A 13,102-nucleotide genomic window follows, 5' to 3' on the forward strand; every position below is an offset into this window, starting at 1 on the left:
TATGACACAGAGACACTATATGAGCACGTGCTGTGGGAAAAATGGTGCCCATAGATTTGTTTGATGTAGGGCTGCCACACATTTTTAATTTGTAAAAAACACAAAAAAGTGAAGTGCAATAAAATGAAGTATGCCTATATACATAGAGCTTAGCACAGTGCCTATTAGGTAGTCTAATAAATGATTCTTGACCGACTGGGTGATTCTGTCAGACTCAATTGAATAAAACCCTCTGACAGTGAGCTCGTCTGAGAGGTTGTGTCAATGGACAAAGCTTCCCTTCTCTTCAGTCAGTAGGATAGAGTCTTAGTTCCTTGAGCTGGAAGGGTCTTCAGAGATCATTGAGCCCAACCTATTCACTTTACTGATGAGGAAATTGAATCTTAAAGAGGGTGAGTGACTTAACCAAACTCACACAGCAAGCTGTGGCACAGCAAACATGCACAGAGGAAAAAAACACAAGTTCTGGAATCAGAGGTGGTCTATGAGAGGTTCCTTCTAGTTTTAGACCTGCTCTCCTTTCCATCTTCCTCATAACTAGCTTTTGTTATTCAGTCCATTTCCAACTTTTTATGACCCCATTTGGGATTTTGTTGGCAAAGATACAGGAGTAGTTTGCCATTTCCTTCTCCAACTCATTTTACGGATGAGGAAACTGAGGCAAAAGGTTAAGTGACTTGCCCAAGGTCACACAGCTAGTTAAGTATTTGAGGTCAGATTTGAACTCAGGAAGATGAGTCTTCCTGACTCTAGTCCCAGTACTCTATCCACTGAGCCATCTAGCCATCCTCATAATCAGTAGTTCAGGATTATCGCAGGATTAACACAAGCTGTTTGGTCAAGTCCTTTTACAGCAAATTCCAACTCCAAGTTATATACATTTTGTTGACTCCCAAAAAAATCTTTTATTTTTAATGATTCCACATTAGAAGGGTACATGAATTTTTATGTCAAGAAATGTAATTACACAACCAATTTCAAACCAAAGGGGCTAGATTTTAGGTTATACATCTTAACTGTGGACCTTAAATAACACATTTTTAACGTGCTATGCAGACTAATCACTAGGCTCTTCATTTGTTTTTTCTTGCCAGAGTGAAAAGGTTGCATGAAAAGCATCTGTAATCCAAATGGTAATCTAAATTTCATACACTAAGCTGGCTGGAGCTTTCCAGGGAAGTACTTTCTTATTTAGTCAAATAATAGAACAATTCCTTTTCCTGACAAAGGTCTGTGCTATGATTGCTCTCATCCTCCCACAACAATGAAGGTGCTCATTAAGCTTCTGGACCATGGGCAATGGTCAGAGCATAGTAGGGCCCAGAATACTTGTTTACCATATAGAAATTAGCCACTGGCTGCTCTTCCTTGTACTAACTCCCTCTTCTAAAAGTGAGTTAAAATTACCCTTTTTACTGTCTTTTTCCTAGTGAGACTCTAGGGTGCAGATGAAGATTTTAAGCAACGAGGCGGGGCAGCCAACAGATGTCCATCTGTGATTATTTCTGCAATGGTTCTAGTCCGGACAGCAAAAGAGTGAAGTTGTTAAAACAGAAATGCAGGTCAGCTTAACAAGGAAGAATGCTTCCTCTCCTAGAAACCATGCTGGATCTTGTTATTTTCAGTATTCATGGCCTAAAATAACAACAGGGGCCTGTGTTTTGCTCTATAAATCAGATATTTTGGAGTGAGGCTTTTATTGGGAAGAAGAGACAGTCTTTTGTTTATTGGAAGGTGAATAATGAATAACAACTTCAAATTTAGCTGATGGTTCCAATACAACTAAAATTAAAATTTCAAACTTACCCCCTTCTGTTTACTGGTTGACTTTTAATGTTTATTGAATTTAAATGAATTGAATTGGTTCAGCCCACCATCTTTACCCCCAATGACACAGCTGCTGATCAGCTGCCACCAATAGGTTGGTAGGCATGAGGACCCAGATAATAGTACACACACACACACACACACACACACACACACACATGACCTACTTCCAGCCCATCCTATTTTCATCATCCAGAAAAGTAATCCCTGAGGAATGCCTGAGAAAGGTCCCTTGGAGTAGCTTTTGAACACAAGTATTCTTATTCCTAATTCAATACTTTTCCCCCTGCTCTACTCTGCTTAATAACTGAGCTTTCTCAAAGGTAAATAAGGAATATTGTAATTAGAAACCTCCTCCACCCCCCAGGTCTGCTCTCCACATTGGTGACTCCCTATTACAAACCATTATTGTGATGAGTCTCAGTTGTGCTCAATTCACTGTGGGGAGGTGGGAGGAGATGGGGGACAACACACACACACACACACACACGCACACTCTCTCTCTCTCTCTCTCTCTCTCTCTCTCTCTCTCTCTCTCTCTCTCTGTTTTCTCTCTCTTTCTCTCTCTCTCTCTCTCTCTCTCTGTCTCTGCCTCTCTCTTCTGACTTTCTATCTCCCTATTATGTGTGTCTTCTGAAATAAGAATGTGAGCTCACTGACAACAAAACTATCTTGGGTAATTGTATTTGCATTTCTAGTTTTTAGCTTAGTGCCTGACACAACTTAAATCATCAGTCTCTGCCTCTGTCTCTCTCCTCCTCTTGACCCCCCTTTTGTCTCTCTCCCACTTTCTCTGTCTCTTCTCTATGTCTCCCTTTCTTTCTTTCTGTCACTGTCTGTCTGTCTCTCCCTCCTTCTCCTTCTTTAAGTCATTAGTCTTAACTTGAAGAAAAACAGGACTGCATCCACCAAGTTGTTCCCTCTTTGCCTTTGAGAGATTTATCACATGTAACAATTGATTAGATTCTCTCTCTTATGGGTCCTGAGCCCCCAGCAAGTGGGAAAGAGAAAAAGTTTTTTCTGTCCAGATGATTCAGATAAGCATCTCCTCTATCAAATTTCTATCGCTACCACCTTTTCCTTCTCCTCCTCCGGCTTCTCCTTCTCCTTCTCCTTCCCTCCTCCTCCTCCTCCTCCTCCTTCTTCTTCTCCTCTCTATCTGTCTCTGTCCCTCTGTGTGTCTCTCTCTCCCCCTACACCCCAAATTAAATTAAAATTAGGATCAGTTCATTAATGCAAAAATAAATGTAACAAAGATAGGCTGATAAAACATAATTATTTTGTATTTCCTATCCAATAGACCTAAAAGAGAGATATCTCAAAGGGACACTGTTGCTTTTTGCTATGCTCTGGAAGAGACAGAGAGGCTCTTACCAAAGAAGATCAAACACAATTCCTCAGGGATACAGAGTTTTGAACCATACACTGGTTGGGGCAGTTTGAGAAATGTGTTTTTGCTTTTGGTTTGGGATGCAAGTCAAGAAACTGAGGGAGATTAGACAGAGAAGCTGGGTGACAGGACAACCTAGCAGCCACAACCACTTCTACCTTTAATGGCCAGATGGGAGAGTCAGAGCATTTGAGGTGCTGGTGGATGATGACTGTCATTCAGAAAACTAGCAGGAGACAATGAAATAAATGTTCCTGTCTCCTCTCCTTTTCTTTATTTGAGAGGGCAGAGAATAACAATATAATAATGGTTTTCCTATTCTTTAAGTTTAATTTATATTTCCTGTTTTAATTAGTATCATAACTGAATGGCTGACAAACAAAAATTTAATCAATCATACCGTAACTGCTTTAGTTTCTGTGTATTTTTAATTTTTTTGTTTCTATGTATTTTCTTTTTGTCACTGGGGAGTCCCAAAAAAGGGAAGGACAGTAGCAAACATGTGATAGAGGAGATGCTGTATCTGAATCATCTGGGCAGAGAAACATTTTCTCTTTCCCACTTGCTGGGGACTCAGGAGCCTTAAGAGAGAGAATCTAGTCAACTGTTACTTGTGATAAATCTCTCAAAGGCAAAGAGAGATCAAGCTTAATGGACACAGTCCTTTTTCCCTTAAGCTAAAATGGAAGAAATAGACTGAAAGACTGGATCAGCTGAGTGTCTTTCTCCAGTGTTCCTTCCCACCAATGCTCACAAACATCCTCTCCTGAGAAGTGGAAGTGAGGGTAGCAGCAGCAGCATTTCAAGGGTGGGGGCCATTTAAGGGGGAGTAGCCAGTTTTCCTCCTTACCGTTTTATAACCAATCCACGCTAAAGTTGTTTTACTTTTGTTGGTATTCAGTCGTGCCCGACTCTTCATGACCCATTTGGGGTTTTCATGGTGTGGGGGTTTGCCATTTCTTTCTCCAGCTCATTTTACAGATGAGAAAACTGAGATAAAGAAAGTTAAGTGACTTGCTCAGGGTCACACAGCTTGTAAGGGTCTGAGGCCTGGATATGATAAGGTCTTCCTAACTCCAGGCACTCTATCCACATATTTTGTTTGTTTATTTCTTTTTAACAAAAAGAAAACCCCTTAGGACGTGTATGACAGGAGGGAGGGGGTCAAACTACTCAAGCTTTTTAAAGAAAAGAGAGAGATCTCATGAGTAATTTGGAATTGAAAGAGAAGGTAACCTCACTTTGTCTTTGAAGGACAAATACTTCTTTCTCCAATCAAATAACCTTAGGGTGGTGCTCATTCAGTACAAAAGAAGGGCAAGGGCATCATCTCTTATGCTCTGAGTCTCTGATTAAACAAAGCTCATACATGAAACATCTTTTTTTAGTGATGGATCAACAAGAGCATAAACAGTTTTTCCTTGGCATCAGAAAGACCTGAATTCAAATCCTGCCTTGGTCACTGACTAGCTATGTGATCTTGGGCAAATGACAAGTTCTCTTAACTGAGACTTAATTAATCTCAGTTTTCTTCTCTGTAACAGAGGGAGAATAATAGCACCTACCCCCCAAGGTTGTGAGAAGGAAATTAGATAATATATGGAAAGAGCTGTGCAAACTTTAAAGTGCTATATAAATACTACCTATTATTATTGTTGCTTATATAAGCATCTAAGGGAATTCTGTTGTTATTGCTTTAGATCTTTGATTTCTTTGGTATAAGGGTGCTTAAAGTGACAACATTCCCTCTACCAATGTGAGTCCACACCTGCAACAGCAACAATTTATAGTCTGAGAGAGTGGCCTGAAACATTGATATGGTGAGTGACTCAGCCACAGTTAGGTGCCAGAGGTGAGAGAAGTTAGAACCCAGATTGTCCTGACTCTGAAGCCCTCTACCTACTATGCCATCCTCCCTCTCAAGTTCGTATGTATGAATATGAAAACTTTAGGGTCCCAAATCTGCTGTTCGAAATTCAGGCAGACTTATAGATATGATTCAATTCAATTCAATGAACATAAATTAATAATCTGCTATGTGCCGGGCACTGTGCTAAGTGCTGGGAATACAAAAAGAAAAAGAAAGACAGCCCCTGCCCTCAAGAAGCTTACAATCTAATAGGAGAAGACAATACATAAAAAGGAAACTGAAAAGGAATGAGAGGTGGGGGGACCCCAGGGGGTACTTGGTATGGGGACATGATGTTCGTGGAACTGAAACCAAGTAAAGCAGTTGATGGAAAATAAAGCGTTTAGCTGGAAAGGTCTGAACCCTCAATAAAGGAAGGCGTTCAGAGTTATTGCTGTAGCCTCTAGCTCTCCAGGCAGAGGGCAGAGACAACTACAAGAAATGAAGAGATGTTGAGTATCAAAAACTGAGTCAATGTGCATGGTGATGAGATTTCAGATGACCAGCTTATCCTTGAGGGGTGCCATGATGTTAGAAGAGTGAAAACCAAGCTAAGCTGCTGATGGAAAATGAAGCTATAATTAGTAGTATGTGTGGTAGCAGTAAATACACAGAGAATGGCGCAGTATTGTTGGGAAGAGACAAGAGTTGACCATTCAATAATTAGGGGAGGAGAATAAGCATTTATAGAGTGGCTGCTATGTGCCGGGCACTGTGCTAAGCACTTTACAAATACTATCTCATTTGATCCTCACAACCACCTTGCAAGGTTAGTGCTATTATGATCCCCATTTTACTGACAAGGAAACTGAGATAGCAGAATAGATGTCTCACCCAGAGTCACACAGTTAGTGTCTAAGACCAGACTTGAACCCAGGTCTTCTACCTTCTACCCAGATCTTCTAACCATTAGAGGCTTGGCACTCTATCTGTTGTGCCACCTAGCTGCCTCGAAATAATTAGCATATGTGTATTTTGTTTTATTGTCTGAGGCCAGATTTGAACTCACAAATATGAGTCTTCCTGGCTCCAAGCCCAGCACTCTATCCCACTATGACACCTAGCTGCCCTATACGTGCATATAGGGCTTAAAAAAAAAAAAAAAGCACATTTCTTACAATAGCCTGTGAGTCAGGTATTGCAAATGTGATTATCCTTGTTTTGCAGATGAAGAAACAGAAGCCCACAAACTTAAGTGATTTTCACACGATCACAGATATATTGTGTCACTGTCGGAGATCATAGGATCATACATAGTTTTAGAACTAGGCAGGACCTCTGAAGTCATCAAATTGAACTTTCTCATTTCACAGAAGAGCAAAATGCTGGTCCAAGGACTTGCCAAGGTCACATAAGTACAAGCATAGAGGTAGGATTTAAAAGCAGATCTGCTCATTTTAGGGCCAATGTAACATTCCGCAAACAGCCTACCTGCCCGCTGCAGAATCAAACCTAGCTTCTTGTCACTGCGTCTGCCTTTCCAGGAGGAGTTAAGAAGGAAGGTTCCCTACAGAAATGTAGGATGAAGCCAATAACCCATCTTAGAGCCCTGCTAGAGCCCTTTCATTAAGCATACTTGATATCTGTAGTGCAGTCATATTCAAGACAAGGAATTGGTTTGCTGATTCCTCTAAAACTAAACAAAAAGGCTCATTCCTCCCTTATCAATTTCTATAGGTAACTTTTGCCACTTCATAACAGTCATTCATCTTTTAATGACTAAATGGCAAATCCCTTCCCTGAAATTTGCAGGATACCCAGAAGCCTTTGACTTCCTGGAGCTCTTAATAAAAATCCAAATCTATCCCCGTTGCTAAGACTCCTTTTCAATGAGTCTTTTCCCTTAGGCATTGTCCATCTATAGTTTCCACAGCAGTGCAGGGACCCAAACTGAATCACACTGGATTCACCTCATCCTAGGATAGATCTTAGCACCTCCAATGAGCTACCACACCAGATTTGTACTCAGAGGTTACCTGTGGCTACCCCAGGATTGAAGTTAAGTGATTCTGTACATCCACACAACTAGTTAAGTGTTGGAGTCACCATTCAAATTCAGGTCTTTCTAAATTTCAAGTACCCTCCTTGCATCAATCCTCCTGTTTCCCATCTTGGTTGACCATAGCCTACTTTTGTTTCTCATAAATGGAGCTGTTGTGTACAGCATTACAAAACAAAGACAATAAGATAGGGCCAACAAGGAATTATGGGCAACTAGGTGGTACAGTGGATAGAGTGCTGGGCCTGGAGTTCAAATCCAGCCTCAAACATTTACTAGCTGTGTGACCCTGGGCAAGTCACTTAATCCTGTTTGTTTTAGTTTCCTCCTCCCTAAAATGAGCTGGAGAAGGAAATGGCAAACTACTCCAATGTGTTTTGCCAAGAAAACCCCAAATGGGTCAGACCAGACACTTGACATTTACTAACTGTGTGACCCTGAGCAAGTCACTTAACCCCAATTGCCTCACCAAAAAAAAAAAAAAATGGGGTCACAAAGAGTCAGACACAACTGAAAACAACCAAACAACAACAAGGAATTAGATTTAAAAACCAATCTTCTTTCATAGACTGTAACAGAACTTGACATAAATACTAAGCTACTTGAGGGTAAGAGATATGTTTGTTGCTTTTATATCTCTTTGTGCCTGCCACATATCCAAGAAATACTTAGACTTGTACAATTTTGGTTCTACGAAAGACCTTAGGGTTCATTAAGTTAAACTACTCATTTTGCAAAGGAAAATTGAAATCTAGAGAGGTGTGATTTGCCCATTTCTTCTTAGTGGTAAGATCAGAATGAAAGTTTTGATTCTAAGGTCAGCGTCCTTTCTACTCTCCTACACTGCAGAATGACTGAGGCAGAATCACATATTGGATAAAATGGTTGATGGATTCAGAATCAGGAAACTGGTTTGAATCCCACCTTAGACACTTGTAAGCTCTGTGACCTTGGTCACTCAACCTCTGAGCCTCAGTTTCCTTATCTGTAAGATGGGTATAATAGTGGCACTCATACTCCAAAGGTTTGTTGTTGTTTATCTATGTAAAAAGATTTGCAAACCTTAAAACGTTTTACAAATGACATCTGTTCCTGTGTAGTGAAAATATCATGAAAATAAGCTAGTTCCATTTCCAAGACCCAAGTAAAACTAAAAGGAGATATCATCCAGGCCATTTATAATTTCCATATAGAAGCATTCGATTCCATTGTTGTGGAATTCCTTGAAAAATTATCAAATGAAGCAATCAATCAATAACCAATCAATATTTATTAAGTACCTACTATGTGCCAGGTACTGTGTGCTAAGCATTGGATTTCATGTACAACTAGGTCTTAATCAGGACAAATAATGCAAATAATGAATACTGTGAACACATTCTAATCCACACTATTTGAAGTTATAACTATGTAAAATACAGTCATTAGTTCCAGCCCAATAGAAATGTGCAGTACAAATTTGAATAATACAATCACTTCACATTCATTATTTGTACCAATAGGGACCTAGTTATAATAATAATAATAATTGATATTTATTTAGCACTTTAAGGCTTGCAAAGTACCGATTCAAGCCTTCCCACAATCCTGTGAGGTAGGTACTGTGGATTTCATCAAGCACATTTTACAGATGAAGAAATCAGGGACACAGCTTGCTGAGCATTTAACAGATGTTCCATGATGGTACCTGCAGTGCTCTGAGACATCTTGGTAGGAAAATGAGCACCATGTTGGTCAGGGCAGTCACCCATTTTGTCAAACATCAGAGGTTCACACTGGAAGGAACCTTGGAGATCTCATAGGCCGACCTCCTCATCTTTGCCGCTGAGGAACGAGGGGCTCAGAGTGGTCATGTGAAATTGCCTGTGGCCACATAAGCAGTGTCAGAGGTAGGATCTGAACCCTGACTCTAAATCTAGGTGGCACAGTAAATAGAGAGCCAGGCCTGGAATCAGAAATACTTATCTCTGTGGGCTCAACTCCAGCTTCAGACACTTATTGGCTGTGCGACCCTGGGAAAGTCACTTAACCCCATTTCCCTCAGTTTTGTCATCTGTAAAATGAGCTGGAGAAGGAAATGGCAAACCAATCCAGTATCTTTGCCAAGAAAACCACAAATGGGGTCACAGAGTGTTGGATGTGACTGAAAAATGACTAAACAACAACTAAATAAATTTAGGGGGCTGGTCACTACTCCAAGTATAGAGAAGTAAATTTCCTACAGTCAACATACCCATATAGGACCTGGGAAATCTTTCACAATACCCATCTGATTTAAGCATAATAGGGAAATTGGACAAACTCTATCCTGTTGACTTTAATCAATTCTCTTCTTAAGCAGGTCACATACTTGATGCTTCATATCAGTGGCCTTCTTCTAAGCCAATGATCCCTATGGAATCTTCTGATCAATTCTACCCTGTTCTTTGGACCAGCTCTTGACAAAAATAGGCTTTTTTTTTTTTTCAAATAAGTTTGCATTTCCTGTCAAGGACATCTTCAGAACTTTCATTTTACAGAGAAGTGAAACTTACAGTGTTAAATGGAGTGTGACTTTTCCCTTGAGTTTAAGAAAGCAGTGAGAAGGAGTGGGGGGAAGATGATAAATTATTAATACTAGTGTTTTAAAATATGAAAATTATATATAAAAGTATTCTTTAAATCACATTAAAATGGTGCCTTCATAATCTACATTGTGAAAGGCAGGCCCTGGGTATTTATCCATTTTTTAAGAAAGAAAATATTTGAGTAATTCACATGACTAGTTCTAAATTTGGTGAGGAAGATGGTTTTTCAAACTTTTTAGGATCAACGATTTAGAACTGGAAGGAACATCTAGCCCAGTGCTATAAAACTCAAATAGAAATGGGGCAGGGGAGAAGGGGGAGGCTACTAAACCAGACATAAGTATTCCTGCAGGATTTACTTTACTTACTTAGTTTTAAAGTGTAATATTACCTATATTTTATTATATTTTTATTTATTTTATTAACTATTTCCCAATTACATTTTAATCTAGTTCAGGTCCTGTGTTTGAAACTTCTGGTCTATAGTATATTCCAATGAAAAAAAATCATTTGGTTTTCCTTCCTTTGACTTTCACCCAGATATTTTTTATCACACTTTCTCAAATTGCTAAGGATTATAGTCATGAGCCACTTCACCTGTCCTATAAAGCAATTTCTTCACAATACTATGAGTACAAGAAAATTATTTTAATGATAATATTGGGATTTAGATAACTGAAGGTCTCATGGCTGACTCTGGATTCAATGGTTTATATGACTTTCCAAGGGACTGCTAGAAAATTCTAAGCAGTTGTCTACAACTGCTCAGTTTTATATAAATTATAGTTGTCATTCATAAATAGTGTCCCTCTATCAAAAAGCGAAAACAAGTCAAAGCCACAGTTGTCACATTAAATAATGACAAATAAGTAACATATAGCTTCAAGGACTCCAGGATGAAATTAAACTGCTCTAAATTATAGGGATCCAAAGAATCAAAAAATTATTAGGAGGTCTTTGAATATTTTGTTTTATGTTAGTCCATTGGGATCAATGGATAGTGGCTTAAGTTGGTGTCATAGTTATTTCAGCTACTCTATCATTTTAATTTGAATTTTTATTGGTAAAATAGGCTTTTAATTCTATTTTACCTACAAATTTGAGACTTTAATATTCTGCTTTTTCATATCTTAACTTCAGTTTATTTGTTCATAAATTGAGTTTTAATGTCCTTGCTGAATCTAGCTTATACAAGATAGTACATATAAATTACTTTCCAAACCAAAAAAGGTAATATCAATGAAAGATCCTATTATTATTATTATTTGTGGAAAGGGCACCGGAAATCCCAAAGAAACTTGATGTACAGCAAAAGAAGTAAAACCATTTACATTGATCACGATAATGTAAAGGAAAAACGACACCGAAAGACTTCAGAACCCTAATCAATGAAGTCGCTAAGCCTGACTTTGGCAGCTAAGCCGCATAATGGTTAGAGCAGTGGCCTTGGAGTCAGGAAGAGTCCTCATTTTGAATTCAAATCCTTCCTTAGACATTTACTGGCTGTGTGACTCTAGGTAAGTCACTTAACTCTGTTTACCTCAGTATTCTCAATCTGTAAAAGGAGCTGGAGAAGGAAATGGTAAACCACTTCAACATCTTCATCAAAAAAAAAACAAAAACAAAAACAAAAAAAGAGTCTTGACATGACTAAACAACAATAACAATCTTGATTTCAGAAAACTTGAGGGTGAGGCAGGCCCCTCTCCCCTCAAGCCAAGAACTGACGGACCATAGCTGCCAATAGCTGCCTGGCCAATGTGTCAATATTTCAGGCATGGTCAGTGTTTTCCTTGATAGTCCTTAGTTGTTAGAAGGAAGGGTTCTAAGGGTGTCATTGGGAAGGAACAGTGATGTATTGGTGGTGTTGTTTTTAAGAGCACAACACATTTTTGTTTGTATGTTTGTTTTTTAATAAAAAAAAAATACTAGGTTTAGAGTCAGAAGGCCTGAGTTCAAGTACAGGACCTGCTGCTTACATACTACAAAACCAATCCACTTCTTTGAAATGAGGGTAATTTCACATGTATTTATAGGTTTGTAAGGAAATTGCTTTATAAACCATAAAGCAATATATAAGTGTGAGCTATTAGTAGTATAGTTAGCTAGTTAGAAATACTCATCGTCAAAAGGTTGCAATCTATTACTGTTTGAAAGCCTTAATTAGAAAGAGAATAACGAGTCCTTGGAGAGGCAGCTTAGCAGAGTGGTTGGAGAGACTTGGGCTCAAACCCTGCCTCTGACAGGTGCTGACTGCTTGTCTCAGTCAACTCATTCACCTGAACAGAGCTTTTGACAATTCTCTAAGACTAGAAGGTAAAAAGGAGGTTTGACCTGCTTTGGAAGGTGGAGTTTTCCTATCTGGGAGCTCCATATGCTAATGAAATCACAGGTTCAGACGATACCCTAAATGAAGACCTGGCCTTGCACTCCCGAAAAGTTGCTGCAGCAACTTTTAGGTTCTTCTTAGAGTCTGCCTGCCTCACTGTATTGAGATATGTGTCAGCAGTTTACTTATATTTTTCTGGGTTCATCTTGTTCCATTTCTGTCAAGGAAGAGTGCTGTCTTAGAATTTGTATTTTTCTACTGGAAGGAAATCTTATAAGGCCACTGATTTCCTCCCTGAACACAAGGGAAAAATAGCCAGATGTCAACCCTGGGAGTTACCTGGTAAAAATTTCTGAACTCAATAGTTTTGGTTAGTGAAGAGGCCTGGCAATGAAGGGGCTATTTCAGGGAAGGGGGAAGTCTTGCTTATTTAAATATGACTAGAGTTTCTGTTATGTAATCTGGAGCAGGGGTAGGGAACAAGCATTTGCTATTTTATTTGATCTGTACAATAACCCTAGGAGGTAGGTACTATTATTATTTCTATCTTACAGTTGAGGAAATTGAGGTAAAAAGAGGCTTGCCCAATTCACATAGCTAGTGTATTTCTAGGGAGAGATTTGCACCCAGGCCTTCCTCTTTCCAGGATCAGTACTCTAGCCACCTAATTGCTTCAGATGAGCTCCAGAACTCTAGGGGAAAAAAAGGGCTGATCACCTATAACCAGCTTTGAAAAGAGATTAAGAACACAGGGCAGGTCCTATCTTAAGTGCCTCTTTGTAGTAATAGGGGCTAGCAATAAATTTTACTTCTACTGTGATATCCCCTAGGTCATCAGACTTTCTCTTGAGTACTGATTAATTCCAGAGAGCTCCACAAATTCTGGTCGAAGTGGATTCCTGGGCCCAAAGTAGATATTTGGCCGTTTTTGAATCCTTACCTTTTTCTGCTTTTATCCAATTGTTTATAGCTTTGTTGGATGTTTGATGGATATAGGGACAAAAAGTCCCTAAAGTACATGAGTTCCTGCTATAACACACACACACACACACACACACACACACACACACACACACACACA

The sequence above is a fragment of the Vombatus ursinus genome, unplaced genomic scaffold (assembly GCF_900497805.2).
Source record: "Vombatus ursinus unplaced genomic scaffold, bare-nosed wombat genome assembly UNPS02014814.1, whole genome shotgun sequence".
In the NCBI taxonomy this organism is placed as follows: Eukaryota; Metazoa; Chordata; class Mammalia; order Diprotodontia; family Vombatidae; genus Vombatus; species Vombatus ursinus.